The sequence below is a fragment of the Balaenoptera ricei genome, chromosome 10 (assembly GCF_028023285.1).
Source record: "Balaenoptera ricei isolate mBalRic1 chromosome 10, mBalRic1.hap2, whole genome shotgun sequence".
Taxonomy (NCBI): Eukaryota; Metazoa; Chordata; class Mammalia; order Artiodactyla; family Balaenopteridae; genus Balaenoptera; species Balaenoptera ricei.
In genome coordinates, this window is record NC_082648.1 from 26,956,613 (window position 1) to 26,971,647 (window position 15,035).

At 42.1% G+C, this 15,035-nt stretch overlaps 1 protein-coding gene across 7 annotated transcripts in view; it reads left to right on the forward strand.

The window, feature by feature from the left end:
• Nucleotides 1-2,604: 2,604 nt before the first annotated feature.
• Nucleotides 2,605-15,035, forward strand: part of RESF1 (retroelement silencing factor 1) — a 74,520-nt gene continuing 62,089 nt past the window's right edge. For 4 of the 7 annotated variants that reach the window (XR_009505339.1, XM_059935613.1, XM_059935608.1 and 1 more), the window contains exons 1-2: nt 2,605-2,709; nt 4,083-4,173. The gene's annotated coding sequence lies outside the window, so the exon portion shown is untranslated. Of the gene's footprint in view, nt 2,710-2,769; nt 2,800-3,065; nt 3,141-4,082; nt 4,174-10,583; nt 10,747-15,035 lie in introns of those variants that run through there. The other 3 variants (XM_059935611.1, XM_059935610.1, XM_059935609.1) reach the window with 3 other exon arrangements.

Sequence of the window (15,035 nt, forward strand, 5' to 3'; positions counted from 1 at the left end):
AATTTCAGGGTAAGACATTCCTTTAGGCAGAAGTTGCATACAACATTTTTGCTCATATGTCATTGTAAGAATGTGGCAATACTTAGCTGCAAGGGAGACTTGGGGAATGTATTCTCCAGTTAAGTGACCTTGTACCTAGCAGGAAGGAGAAACAGAATATAGGGGACAACCAAGAAAAGAAAAAGAAAACCAATGACCTCATTTACCTCTTAAATGAATAATGGGCATCTTTTGTACAAATTTCTTACTATAGACATGCTAATGATGTCATGCACTTTTCTAAAACATGTTTTATAAGTTTAGGAGTTAACAAGCCTGAGGCTAAGTATTATGCTCTTGAAAGATTGAGATAGCATCTATAGTCAAAGTAATTTGACTAAAGAGAGACTTTCTTTTGAATATTGTGAAACACAGGGAGAGGATTTGTAATTTATGATAGGGGACATAGCATAGAACAATCTAATCTTTTGGGGAATCTTTCCCCAGCCTGACCAGTCGGATAACAAGTTTCTTTGTTTAGCATACTGAATTATAAATACCTTAAAGAGAAGGCAACTTAAAGTCCAGCCCCTGATTAAACAACTTTCAGGTTCTAGAGATTGTGTCCTCCCCTTGCAAGTCTCCTTGCTGGTGACCCTTCAGGCCTGCTATATTGACAAATGTCAGTTGTACTTTAGGAGTGGTGGAAAGACCACACTTTTGGAAAATCAGACAAGCTTTATTCATCTAAAGGAGACAGGAGAAAGTCAGCACAAACAGGGGCAAGGATACACAGCAGAGAGATCAGCTGCTTCATTTCAGAATGAGTTGTAGCTTCCCAGGCATTAAATCTTGCTGGGCATTAAGGCTTCCTTAGGCTGTATAGGAGTGGGGTCCATGTCAGACTTTCTTGCAACAAAACTCCCTGTTTCTTGGGTTCACTTCTATTTGCTGACCTGTGTGGCTTAGGCTCTGGAAAACCCCTTATCTGAGCCAAGGACACCACCCCATGTTCTGGGAGCTGCTTTTAGTTATGTATTAGTTCATGTAACTATCTCAACAATCCTATGAGGTAAGTGTTAGTGTTATTTTCAATTTACAGATGAGAAAACTGAGCAGAGACAGGTTAAGTGATTTCCCCAAAGTTGTATGTCTAGTGAGTGCAGAGCCATGATCTACACCTCAAGAGGGCAAAGGACTACCCTGCCCTACATATTACAAGAACTAACCAACTCTGCCCTTTCTCATTCTTATTCACTCAGATTGGATTCCCTTGTTTACTTTGTTGACTTTAAAAATAAAAGTTATTTTACCAGCAAAAATGGGTTTATTCCGGAATAGCAGAGGAATTGTAACAGAGAAGAACAAACCTGATACCTTTAGCTCTAACCTTTGTGCTTTGTTGCCCCGTAGCCTGTGCTTAGTCATGCTGGTTCTGCACCTTTGTCCAAAAAAATGTTGCCTAGAGCCTGAAATGTACTTTATAGCGCATTCTCAAGGCTCTGCCTTCCAGGCTTGACCTTTAAAGGTATAAGACTTTTCATTTACATAGAGATAAACAGTTGCAGAACAAAGAATAACATTTGTCTTGTTGGAGGTTTACAGGAACATGGTGACCAGACCTTTGTGGACAGCTACAAGAACAAAGGATTCTCACATCCCCTCCAGGGTCTGGCCTGCACCAAGAAGTCTGCAACAACCAACCACACCCCTTCCCCCTTTAGTATTAAAAGAAGCCTGAATTCTAGCTCTGGTAAGATGTTTCTTTGGGACACTGGTCTGCCATCTTCTCCGACTGCTGCCTTTCTGAATAAAGTCGCTATTCCTTGTCCCAACACCTGGTCTCTCGATTTATTGGCCTGTCATGGGGCAAGCGGTATCAGTTTGCACTTGGTGACCGAATTGCAATTTGGGTCAAGCAAGCTATAGCAAAAGCCATAGGCAAGTCCAACAAACAAAGGAAAGTTACTTTATAGAGAAAAAGGAGGAATTTGGGAGGGGTTCTTTTGAAGGAAAGTGCATGGTGAAAAGTGAGGGTGATGACAGTTTCTCATTGGCTGAGTTGCTGGGGTAGTCTATTTCTTGTATGAACTGCAATGTACATCTTTGCTCTTTGGGGCCTGTAATTGACAATTCTTTCTGTAATTGACTGGGAGTGGTACTGTACTGCATGAGAGCTCCCCTTTCTGGCCTCCCAACTCTATTTTGGTGAGGTTTCCCTTTATTAATTTTCACAACTTTCTCCTGTAGAAATCCCCCAGCAAAAAGAGTCTATTTCATTTTCTTTGAGAAGGTTTCTCTGCGTTAATGGATGGTCCCACTTGTTAGAAATTTTCAGCCTGGAGTTAGACTTACTGAATTGGCAGTTTTGCAGGTGGTGCTTTTCAGTCCCTTTTTAACAGATCCTTCGAAAGAATCTGATGCAAGTTAAAGGTGGAGAGCCACTGCTGGAGTTTTCTTCCTCAGATACGTAAACTAGCTTTGCAAGTTTGGGAGATGACTGGGGGGCGGGGCTGGCCCCGGACGCTACTTCATCCGATCGGCACTAGGACCCCGGCGCCGGGACCGGGTCTCGCAGCGGCCGTTGCGCCCGGGGCGGGGTTGTGCCGTTCCGGGAGCGGGGCCTCCAACTCGACCCGCCCCTGGAGGCGGACCCGAGTTGACTTAAACTCTGGGGCCGCGAGGCGCTGCGTTTTCCCCGCTCACCCTGGCTGGGTTGCGTTCCCGTTGGTAAGTGGCGGGGGCGGGGGGGCCTGGTTCCCGGCGGGCACTCGCACGTCTTCACTGGTCTTGGCGGGGCTGGGAGCACCGGGAGTCCAGGTGTCTGCGGGCGGGGGCTGGGCGTGTGGCGGCGAGCGCTTTTGTTCTGCGGAGGGGACAGAGTGGCGGCTGCGGGGGCTCCGGGGGCTCGGGCCTCGGGCCCGCGGTGAGCGCGCCCCGCTGGCCGCCGCCCAGAGCTGGGCGGGCCCGCCGGGCTCGGCTCGCTGCCCTCCCGCGGCGCGGGGCTGGCCCGGAGGAGCCGCGGACTCAGAGCCTGACCCAGAGGGCGGCGCCTCGCCGGGTGTTTTCTGTGGATCGTCTTACTCTTCACGGTAGAGGTCGCGGGTGCCGACTACGAGGACGCATTTTGTTAAACTCCAAGGCGATTGGTTAGGCTGGATGTGAGAGTGGCTTATGTTTTTATTGATTCCTGTCGCTGGCTTGAAAAAAAGATATTTGTTTTGCATTTATTTTTCTAGTGTTTTCTTCCTCCCCACCCCCATTATGCAGAACCTCCCGAAACAATTGCTTCGCTTGCATCTCCAAGTGGCCCGCGAACGAGCTTGAGCCGGAGACGCTTTCTGTTCCTCTGCAATAGTTAGTCCCTCGAGGCATTTTTAAATGCACAAATGCGTACCGATTTTAGATGTTCTCGAGGGACGCGAATTCCCTAAGCAGACGACCTTAGGATCCAAGCTTACGGAGAATCGTTTCACTGAAAATAATTTGTAATACTTCTAGTGCCTGTATTCAAAATAAAGAGAACAGCAAGGGATGGGGATGAGCTTGGGTGCATTTAAATAGGCGGGTCGCAGAGCTTGTTTGGGGATTTTTCTGTTTAATGCGTTAGCTGTAAACCACATTTAAGTTTTATTTAGTGTTATTATGCATGAGTTAAGGTTTTACTTATTTTTTTTACTGTACAGTTGGCTTCTCGTTTACTAATCCAATAAAGAATTAAAGTGTTGCTTAGCGTGATAAAATAATAGTGGCCCAGGAGGAGCGCACGTGAATTATCACTTAAAAAGTGAATGGTAAAAAAAAAAAAAAAAAAAAAAAAAAAAAAAAAAAAGTGAATGGTATTTTAAGGCAGACCCAGTTTCTGTTTGTTACTTTGCCTTCTTAATAAGAATTCAGTAAACTTAGTTTGCTTTTGGTGCAACCTTAAGGAACAGTTTGCACAGCAATGCCATGTCAAGTAAACAGATTAGTGTGTATTTTTATTATAAATTTAATATGAACTTTATAAATTCAACTATAAATTTTGTATTAAATTATATATTATATATTTAAGTTTTATATTAAGTTATTATCAGTTATAAAATGTTTCTTGCTGTTCCTAGGACCAAAGAAGTAAACACGCACTGTGGAGTGGTACTGACACGGGGAAATGGGAACATATACAGTAATGAATGAGTAATATCATATTTAAAGGTAAGCGTGTCACCTCTAAGTAGTCTACTCTAATTTATCTGTTGTGGAACAAAATTATTAAGTTGAATCAGCATTGGTTAAATATTAAACTATAGGATGCTGTGGATTTCACGTCAAAGCTTGAGAAATATGGTTGGCATAGCATGGAGAATTCAGTTGTTCATCTTTGCAAGAAAAGGAATAGGAGATGATGGTGAGGTGACTGTGGTCTAAGTTACTGAGGAAGAGGTCTACTTAACATTATTCTCTACATGGTCTGTCTCTTATTTTATTTTTTAAATTCATCATATGTGGCACATGGGGTTGGAGGAAGGCAGCACAGAGCAGAACTCTGGGAGAACCATTCCCTGAAATATCAACCTATAAAGCCAAAGAGGTCATTTCAGGGCTTCCATCCTGTAAAGTAAAAAAAAAAACTACTACTCCAAGTAGTGTTAGGAAATCATCTGTAATGATTAAGACCATGGTCCCTGCAGTCAGACTGCTGAGCTTCAGATTTTGGCTCTACCACTTGCCATCTCTGCAACCTTGGGAGAATTATTTAACTTCTCTGCCTCAGTTTTCTCATCTTCTGTGAAATGGGGGTAACAGTAGTACCTAGCTCACAGGATTGTTGTGATAAGTTAATGAGTTTGGTAGATAGAACACACTTGGAAGAGCTCCTGGTAAATGGTAAGTGCTTAATAAATCTTAGCTGTTGTCATGAGAAGAAATATATTTTATGGCCTAAGAAAATTAACACTGTCTTAACAGGAGATTCAGTTTGCTCATTTGAGCTCTAAATCACTTTATCAAGTTTGTGTTGATTAGACCCTTCACTGTAGATCATGTTGGAGGTTCTGTTTTTGTAAGGAAGTACCAGACAACTCTGGTTTTTACCTGCAGCCGTGTTTTTTTTAAATTAATTAATTAATTAATTTTTGGCTGCGTTGGGTCTTCGTTGCTGCGCGCAGGCAGTCTCTAGTTGCGGCTAGGGCTTCTCATTGCGCTGGCTTCTCTTGTTGCGGAGCACAGGCTCTAGGCTCGCGGACTTCAATAGTTATAGCACGCGGGCTCAGTAGTTGTGGCTCGTGGGCTCTAGAGCGCATGCTCAGTAGTTGTGGCGCACGGGCTTAGTTGCTCCGCGGCATGTGGGATCTTCTTGGACCAGGGCTCGAAGCCGTGTCCCCTGCGTTGGCAGGCGGACTCTTAACCACTGCACCACCAGGGAAGCCCTAAAGGCGTAATCTTAAAAAAAAAAATGTAATCTTGTGGACCTTTGAAGAACTCTAAGTGCTTTGTTGACAGACAGCTATGTAGTGTGTCTATGCTTGCTATGCTAAGTGTGCTTGTAAATTGAAGGGCAGTGTTAGAGGCTAGCCTGTTGAGGTAAATGTCTCAAGTGATTGCAGAGATTTAATGACAGTCACTAAGATTGTCTTGAGATGTGTTAAATTACAAGACTTCATTTGTAAATAAAATCTTAACTTGTGGTTAAAATTGTGGTTAAAGAAATTATATTGTCCACTTAGGTTTCAAGAAACAAAAAATCATAAGCAAATTTTTTTAAGCCCCCAAAGAGAATTTTTTGGATCACATAACTTAAGAGTTCATGTGAGAAGATATACAGATTGCCAACAAACACATGAAAGGATGCTCAACATCACTAATCATTAGAGAAATGCAAATGTAGGTGATACCTACAATGAGGTATCACCTCACACCAGTCAGAATGGCCATCAAAAAATGTACAAACAATGCTGGAGAGGGTGTGGAGAAAAGGGAACCCTCTTGCACTGTTGGTGGGAATGTAAATTGATACAGCCACTATGGAGAACAGTATGGAGGTTCCTTAAAAAACTAAAAATAGAACTACCATCCCACCCAGCAATCCCACTACTGGGCATTTACCCTGAGAAAACCATAATTCAGAAAGAGTCATGTACCACAATGTTCATTGCAGCGCTATTTACAATAGCCAGGACATGGAAGCAACCTAAGTGTCCATCAACAGATGAATGGATAAAGAAGATGTGGCACATATATACAATGGAATATTACTCAGCCATAAAAAGAAACGAAATTGAGTTATTTGTAGTGAGGTGGATGGACCTAGAGTCTGTCATACAGAGCGAAATAAGTCAAAGAGAAAAACAAACACCATATGCTAACCCATATATGGAATCTAAAAAAAAAAATGGTTCTGAAGAACCTAAGGGCAGGGCAGGAATAAAGACACAGATGTAGAGAATGGACTTGACAACACAGGGAGGGGGAAGGGTAAGCTGGGACGAAGTGAGAGAGTGGCACTGACATATATACACTACCAAATGTAAAATAGATAGCAAGTGGGAAGCAGCCGCATAGCACAGGGAGACCAGCAAAGTGCTTTGTGACCACCTAGAGGGGTGGGATAGGGAGGATGGGAGGGAGACACCAAGAGGGAAGAGATATGGGGATATATGTATATGTATAGCTGATTCACTTTGTTATAAAGCAGAAACTTACACACCATTGTAAAGCAATTATACTCCAATAAAGGTGTTAAAAAAAAAAAAGTTCATGTGGCTTGACTTTCAGGTTTGGCTGGATCCAACATTTGAATCTGAAAGAAAGTATTAAAGACTTGAGACACTGTCTTTGAGTTCTGCTGTCCTCTTTGGCATTGACTTCATTCTCAGGCACAGCTCCCCCTTCATTGGGTAGCCCTAACATCTCCAGGTATATAGCCAGTCAGCTTCAACTTGCACAGAGCATGTCTTTTGTCTGGTTGCTCTGCCAGGTCTATAATTACATTAGTGCTCATCGTGTCATGTGCCCATGTCTGTGCTAACAACTGGGAAATGTTTTGTTTTTTTAAACTGTAGTTTAGAGATATAATTCATATATCATATTCATATAATTCAGTTTATTCACTTAACAGTGTACAGTGGTTTTGTATATATTCACATAGTGTGCAACCATTACCACAATCACTTTTAGAACATATTATTGCCCCCAAAAAGAATCTCTACTCATTATTCTCTCCATATATTCTCTATACTCTCCATTCTCCCCCAACCCATGCATCTCCAGGCAACCGTTAATCTAGTTTGTCTCTAGATTTGTGTATTCTGAACATTTCTTATAGATGATGTCATATGTGATCTTTTACGACTCTTTTCTCACCTAGTGTGATGTTTTCAAGATTGATTCATGATAAGCATGTATGTATTTCATTCCTTTTTATTAGCAAGTAATAATTCCATTGTATGGTTATGCCACATTTTGTTTTCCTTTCATCAATTAACACACATTTGGATTGTTTCCACTTTTTGGCTATTCTGAATAATGTTGCTGTGACCATTCATGTACAAGTGTTTGTATGGACATACATTTTCAATTTGCATATTATGTATATATCTAGGAGTGGAATTGCTCTGTCATATCATATGGTAACTATATTTGACCTTTTGAGAAATTGCCAGACTGTTCTTGATGAACCATATACATTCTCAGTAGTAACAGCAATGCATAGGAGGAGTTCCAGTTTGTCCACATCCTTACCAACACTTGTCTTTTTGATTGTAGCTATCATAGTGAGCATTAAGCGGCATCCTGTGATTTTATTGCTTTCCTGTGGTAGTTAATGATGTTGAGCATCTTTTTGTGCATATTGCCTATTTGTATATCTTTGGGAAAAGTGTCTATTCAAAATCTCTGTTAAATTCAAGTTGTTTTTATGTTGTCGAGGTGTAAAAGTTCTTTATATATTCTGGATTCTAGTTTCTTCCTAGTGATCATATATATGAGGGTTTGTTTTTGGATTCTATTCCATTGATCAATGTCTATCCTAGTTCAGTCCCACATGACTTTGTTTACTCTATTTTTTTTTCTTTTTTTTTTTAGCCTTTGGTATTAGTTATTATAATTAGTTGTTGCATAATTACCCCAAATATTAGTGGCTTAAAACAGCAAATAGTTATCTCATATAGTTACTATGGGTCAGGAATCAGGGAATGGCTTAGCTGAGTGGTTCTGGCTCAGGGCTTTTCATGATATTTTCAAGATATTGGCAGGAGCTGCACACAGTTTTTGAAGGCTTGACTGAGGCTCAGGGATTTGCTTCCAAGATGGCTCACTCACATAGCTGTTGGAAGGAGGCTTTAGTTTTTTGCCATGTGAGTATCTCCATATTTTGCCTGAGTGTCCCGATGACGTGACTGCTGGCTCTTCCCCTTCTCATCAGGTCCTTTCAGATGGGCAGCAACATCATTGGAAACCACAGAGGTTCAAGGTACAGGGAAGGCTTGCAAGATCATCAGTACCATTAGAGTGCAAAACTAAAAAGGCTCCCAGTGTGATGTGCACCCTTGCTCAATGGTAGCTCTTATTAATTTGCAGTTACTATTTTAAGATCTGCTGGTAGTGCAGGGTCTCCTGCAGAGGTGGGGGGGGGCGGTGCTGTGGCTCATGGGGACAAGGACACTGGCAGCAGCAGTTCTGGGAAACACCCATTGGCGTAAGGCCCCACCAAAGAGCCTGTAGCGGTTTACTCTAGTTTTGTAGTTTAAAGTTTTGAAATTGGGAAGTGTGAGTCCTTCAACTTTATACTCTTTTTCAAAATGAATTTTAGGGTCAGGTTCTCAATTTCTGCAAAGAAGACATCTGGGACTTTGGTAAGGGTTGTAATGAATCTGTAGACCAATTTGAGGAGTAGTGCCGCCTTGAGAGTATCAAATCTTCCAGTCCATGAATGTGGGATGTGTTTCCATTTATTTAAGTCTTTAATTTCTTTTGGCAATGTTTTGTAATATTCAGAGTGTACAATTTTTACTTTTCGTTAAATTTATTCCAAAGTATTTCATTCTTTTTGCTGTTACTGTAAATGGAATTGTTTTCTAGATTGTTGTATAGAAATAAATTTGGTTTTTGTATACTGAGCTTGTACTAGGCGACCTAGTCAAACTAGTTCTATTAGTTTTTTAGTGGATTCCTTACAACTTCCTATGTACAAGATGATGCCATCTGTAAGTAGAGGTAGTTTTATTTCTTAATTTCCAATCTGGATGTCTTTTCTTTTTTCTTTTTGCCAAGTGCCATGGCTAGAACCCCTCCTACCTACAATGTTGAATAGAAGTGGCAAGAGCAGATATCCTTGTCTTGTTCCTGATCTTGTAAAGGGAAAAACATTCAGGCTTTAAAGCTGTGGCTTTTTTTGTAGATGCCTTTTATCCAGTTGAGGAAGTTCCCCTTTGTTTCTAGTTTTAGTGTTTTTATCTGAAAGGGTGTTGGATTTTAGGATGCATTTAATTTCAGTCGTAGTAGATGCTTTTTCTACATGTGCTTGAGATGATCATGTGGTTTGTGTCCTTTATTCTACTGATGTGTTATATGACATTGGTTCAACATAAAAAATAAAAAAATCAGTCTTGCATTTCTGGGAAAGTACCAGTTGGTCATGGCGTATACTTATTTTTATATGCTGTTATATTTGGTTCGCTAGTATTTTGTTGAAGATTTTTGCATCTATATTCATAACAGATTGGTCTGTAGTTTTATTGTGATTTTATGTATTTATTTATTTCCTGATTTTAGTATTGGCCTCAAAATTGATTTGGGAAGTATTCCCTCTTTTATGTTTTAGAAGAGTTTGTAGAGTGGGTTTTAAATGTTTAAATTTTTGGCATGAATCACCAGAAAGTCATCTGGGCCTAACCATTTCTTTTTGGGTTGTTTTTTGGTTATTAATTCAATTTCTTTATGGGTCTGTTCTGATTTCCTGTATCTTCTTGAGTCAGTTTTGGTCAGTGTGTCTTTTGGGATTCTGCACCCAATTCCAAAGTGTGTGTGGGGTGGGGGTTCCCCACCATACCACCAACAACCAGTTCTCTGGGAATATCAGTTGGGTGTCCTACAATTCAACTTGTTACCAAGTCCAAGCTCCCTCTACTTGCTGCACGACAGGCCAGTAAATCAGGAGACGAGGTGTTGAGGCAAGGAATATGACTTTATTCCGAAAGCCGGCAGACGGAAAAGATGGCAGACTAGTGTCTCAAAAGAACCATCTTATCGGGGTTTGGATGCCAGTTTCTTTTATAGAACAGAGAGGGGGAGGAGGTGAGGAAGTGAAGTAAAAAGGCCATAAGTTTTGCAAATATCCCCTGGAATGGCCAGCCTCAGGGAGGAGGAGATGTGTTGATTTCTTCTTTCTTGCAGCCATCCACAGGAGGACAGGGTCCCGACACTTCCCTGAACAAAGGCACTTTGGTTTAACATTCAGGGGCAGGGTTCCCTGAGTCAGGCCATTATGTATACAGTATCCTTTTAGTGAACAAAAGCAGCGGAAAGCAAAGGTTAAAGTAAAAGAACCAGATCCAACATGTAGTTAGATTTGGCTCTTCCCTGTTACAAACTCAATTCTGACACTATCTACCCGGAAATGCCATCAGATTCCACAGGTCGAAGCCTCAGTCCCACTTCAGATGCACGAGCCCACATTGTCACCTGTGCTTCTGACTGGATACAGATTGGAGGTTTCCAGGACCGACCCTCTCCTTGAACTTCATACACCAGTCTCAAGTCCAGGTTGATACCTGTATTTCTGATCGATTGGTAAGAGGTTTCTAAGACCCCCCCTCCTCTGTTTCTGATCGATTGGTAAGAGGTTTCTAAGACCCCCCTCCTCTGTTCAATTAATTTGCTAGAGAGACTCACAGAACTCAGAGAAACATTTTACTTACTAGATTACTGGTTTATTGCAAAGGATATTAAAGGATATTGTTACACAATACTCAACTGAGTAAATTTGAGGATCTAATTGGCTTTTTTCAACAATTCATGAATTGAGAGTAAATTGGAGCTCTGAGGAGCTGTACAGAATGGAAGCCTTTTATAGAAACCCGGGCCGAGAAGGAGGTTATTAGCAAAAGAAAAGAAAGTATTGTTTCAGGCAAGGTTACCTCACTAGTGCTGACCAGGAAATTCCAGAAATTTAAGTCCTGGGAGATTTTGAAACTGCAATTAAATCTTAGTTTGCTGTCCTGGGGGCAAGTGGCTCCAACCTAGGACCTGTTGTTTTTGTTTTTTTTTAATTTTTTAACAATAGGAGTCATCAACCAGATGGAAGAGTGGAAGAGATGTGTAGGGTGAAGTACATGGGAGGAAGGGATGTGGAGCTTCCATGCCACTTCTCCCCAGATCATGTGTTCATCAACCCCGAAGCTCCCCAACCCTGCCCGTTGGGGTTTTTATGGAGACCTCTTTACACAGTCATGATTGATTAAATCACTGGCCATTGGTGACTGATTCAACCTCCAGCTCCTCTCCCCTCCTGGAGCTGTGGGGTTGGGGAGGGAGGTGCGGGGCTGGGGGTGAGGGGTGGGACTGAAAGTTCAACCCTCTAATTGTTAACGCAAACACAGTGAGACCAAACAAACTGAAATGTCAGAGTTTGCAGCAGAGAACGGTTTATTGCAAGGCCATGCAAGGAGATGAGGTGGCTCATGCCCTGAAAAGCCTTGAGCTCCCTGAAGGGTTTCAGCAAAGCATTTTCAAAGGCCAGGTGATTGGGGCGGGGCTCTCAGGGTACGTGATCAGCTTGCGCACAGTTCTCTGATTGGCTGATGGTGAGGCAGCAGGGTGGTGTCACAGGGGTTAACCTCATCATGTAGTTTGTCCAACAACTCAGGAAATTTGCACCAAATACTATTATCTAGGTACTTCAGAGAGGAGCTAAAGCAGAGGATATGGGGGAAGGCCTGTCCCAGGAAGGCCCCATAGGGTCCTGCTGTGTTACAAAATCATCTGGTTGGTTCTCCTGGCAACCAGCCTCCATCCTTAGGTGCAGTCAGAAAGTCACCTCAGTGACATAACAAAAGACACCTTTATCACTCTCACTAAGGAAAATCCGAGGGTTTTAGGAGCTTTGTGCCAGAGATGGGGATGAAGACCTAATAATGTACTTCTTATTATAAATTACAATATCACAGGGGTTTGTCCTTTTCATCCAAATGATCTGAATATATTGGCATACAGTTGTTCATAGTATCTCTTTTTAAATGTAAGGTTGGTAGTAATGTCCTGAGTTTAGTAATCTGAGTCTTTTTTCTTGCTCAGTCTGGCTAAAGGTTTATCAATTTTGTTGATCTTTTCAGAGACCCAACTTGTGGTTTTGTTAGTTTTCTCGCTTTTTGTATTCTTGTGGCTAAAGTTTATGACAGCAAAGGATACAATATAGGACCAATGGGAAAAAGATGTGCATAGGCAAAGTCCATAGAAGTCAGATAGATGTGTGCTTCCAGATTCTCCCTCCATTGAGAGCTGCATGGACATGCTTTCTCTGCAGCTGGAGACTGCAGGAACACATGGTCTCAGGAAGCAATTATATACAGTAAAAATTCTTAAAGACCCTAAAGAACATTTGTTTATGTAGGTTACATCAATGTTTACTGCATTAAAAACTGAAACAGGAATTTTTAAAAACTATTTTATTTAAAAATAACAGTAGGACTTGCCTGGTGGCGCAGTGGTTAAGAATCCGCCTGCCAATGCAGGGGACCACGGGTTCGAGCCCTGGTCCGGGAGGATGCCACATGCTGCGGAGCAACTAAGCCCATGTGCCACAACTACTGAGTCTGCGCTCTAGAGCCCGTGAGCCACAACTACTGAGCCCATGTGCCACAACTACTGAAGCCCGCGCGCCTAGAGCCCGTGCTCCGCAACAAGAGAAGCCACCACAATGAGAAGCCCATGCACCACAACGAAGAGTAGCTCCCCACTTGCCACAACTAGAGAGAGCCCGCGCTCAGCAACAAAGACCTAATGCAGCCAAAAATAAATAAATGAATAATAATTTTAAAAACCACAGTTAATCCTTACATGTTAATATAAATGTTTTCCAAAACAACACAAAACACCAGTGAAAAGAGTGGCATTGTTTTGTATTTTTGCAAATCCCTTTAATGTCTGGCTAATGGTTGGATTCTTATATCTGCTTCTGCATTCAGTTTCTTGCTACATGTTACTTTAGTTGAAGTAGTTGAAGGATGTTTATTGGATGACAGAAATTCATCTTCAGTAGGTCACTGTTTCATTATGCCCCTAAAGATTCACTGCCACAATTTCTATCAGTTTTTACATTTTCCTTCTATATGATCATGTCATTGGGCAAAGTGTTGTGGCTAGGGTGGCTTAGAGCATGGGATTATTCACTTTACAACTGAGTGCCATTCCTTCTCATCCAGCAAAATTTGAATGGCTTCCCTATGCTGGTGGGGAAGGAAGACAGTACTGATCATGGGGGTAGGGGGCGCTTAGAAACCATTAATCTAATTTACTCCAGACTGTTGCCACCATCTTCAGTATAACTACAGGCCAATGGAAGATCTTAATCTAAGGACACTTAGAAACTCAGCAGCTGCTGACTTTGGGAGTGGATGTCCTTGGAGCTGTGTCCTTGGGCAAAGGCCTGAATACCTCATCCTATTAGTCATGATTTCTCATGGTTTCCTGATTAGAACCCTCTTGTGTGCATTTTCTAGACTGTAGTTATGGCTCTGAATTTAACTGCTTGCTGGATCTGTCATCCTTTACCTGACCTTGCTGACAAGAAGGTAGATTCTGTCCTGTATGTTTCTTCTGGTACTTGAGGTCTCTTTGCATCATTAATCTTAACCTCCAGTTTTATAGAATCTGAATCTTAACCCCATGACAACAAAATGCCTCTGTTGTAGTTCTTGGAATCCTGTCAACAACCTGGGACTACCAGAGCAAACACTATAATGTGCCGATTATGACAGTGGTAACCAACAGGGAGGAAAAGATTTTTATCAGATTTCTCTTCAGAGGCATTTTGGCATACTTTATGGGAATTGTTCACTTCTACTCAGGGAGTTTGTCTACCTCAAGAGGCACAGAATCGCCTCATTCCTATTGTAATAAGTGATGCTTATCTCCTAATGCAGTTTGTACCCCAGTAGAATAGTGTTAAGTAGCTTATACTTGCCTACCAAATATTAATCATCTATACTTGAGGCAGTTGTCAGGGATTTCCAGATACTTGAGACCACTACCCCTCTAATGGGTCGTGTTTCCTTGAGGTGGGAACCTAGAGGGCCCAAATGAGTTGCTAGGCAGAACTCCAAGGAAGGATAACTGACTTCTTCCTGTGTGCTCTGTGATCTTTAGTTCCCACTTTAGGGAATAATACGCCTAGAAAAGGTGGTCTGAAATTTGTCTGACCTCTACTATAAAGACGCAAAAAAAAAAAAAAAAAAGACGCAACAAACTAGTGTAAACTTTCTAGCGCCAGTGATCATCGCATTGCTCTGAATTTCCTGCTGCCATCATGATGAGTGCCAACACCTCATGCTGTACTGAGATTAATCAGTCAGGGAAAGGAGAGCAATTTATTCCCGCTTCTCCTTTCTCCCAGAAGGAAGCCATGTGGCTCTGACTGGTGAACCTTGATGGCATCTGGGACATATGGGGAGCCTGGTTGTGGCCTGATCATCCTGCTGAGAGTCACTGTCTAGTCACTCTTACCCAGTGTTACCTAAGAGGAAGTATAATTAAGTAGGGTGTCTGATTGTGTTGGCCTGTGCTTCTGAATTGAATTTGGAGCTAGGTACCTGAAAGATTGGAGAGTAGACGTGTAGGTGAACAGCTTCACCGTGGGGCTCTGGTGACCCTTCTTTTCCTTTAAAAGGCTCACAGGCAAAGTTTAGCTTAATCTCAGTCTGACCCACACCTTGGCAGGACACCCCACAGGTCCTCCTGGCAGCCTCCTGAGAAATGCCACAATGTGGTTTCTCTTCCTCCCTAGTTCCACTTGCACTCAAGACTTGACAGCCTCCCTTCCCTTGGGGTATAACTGCAGGCTATGAGATGACTGCGGTTTACAG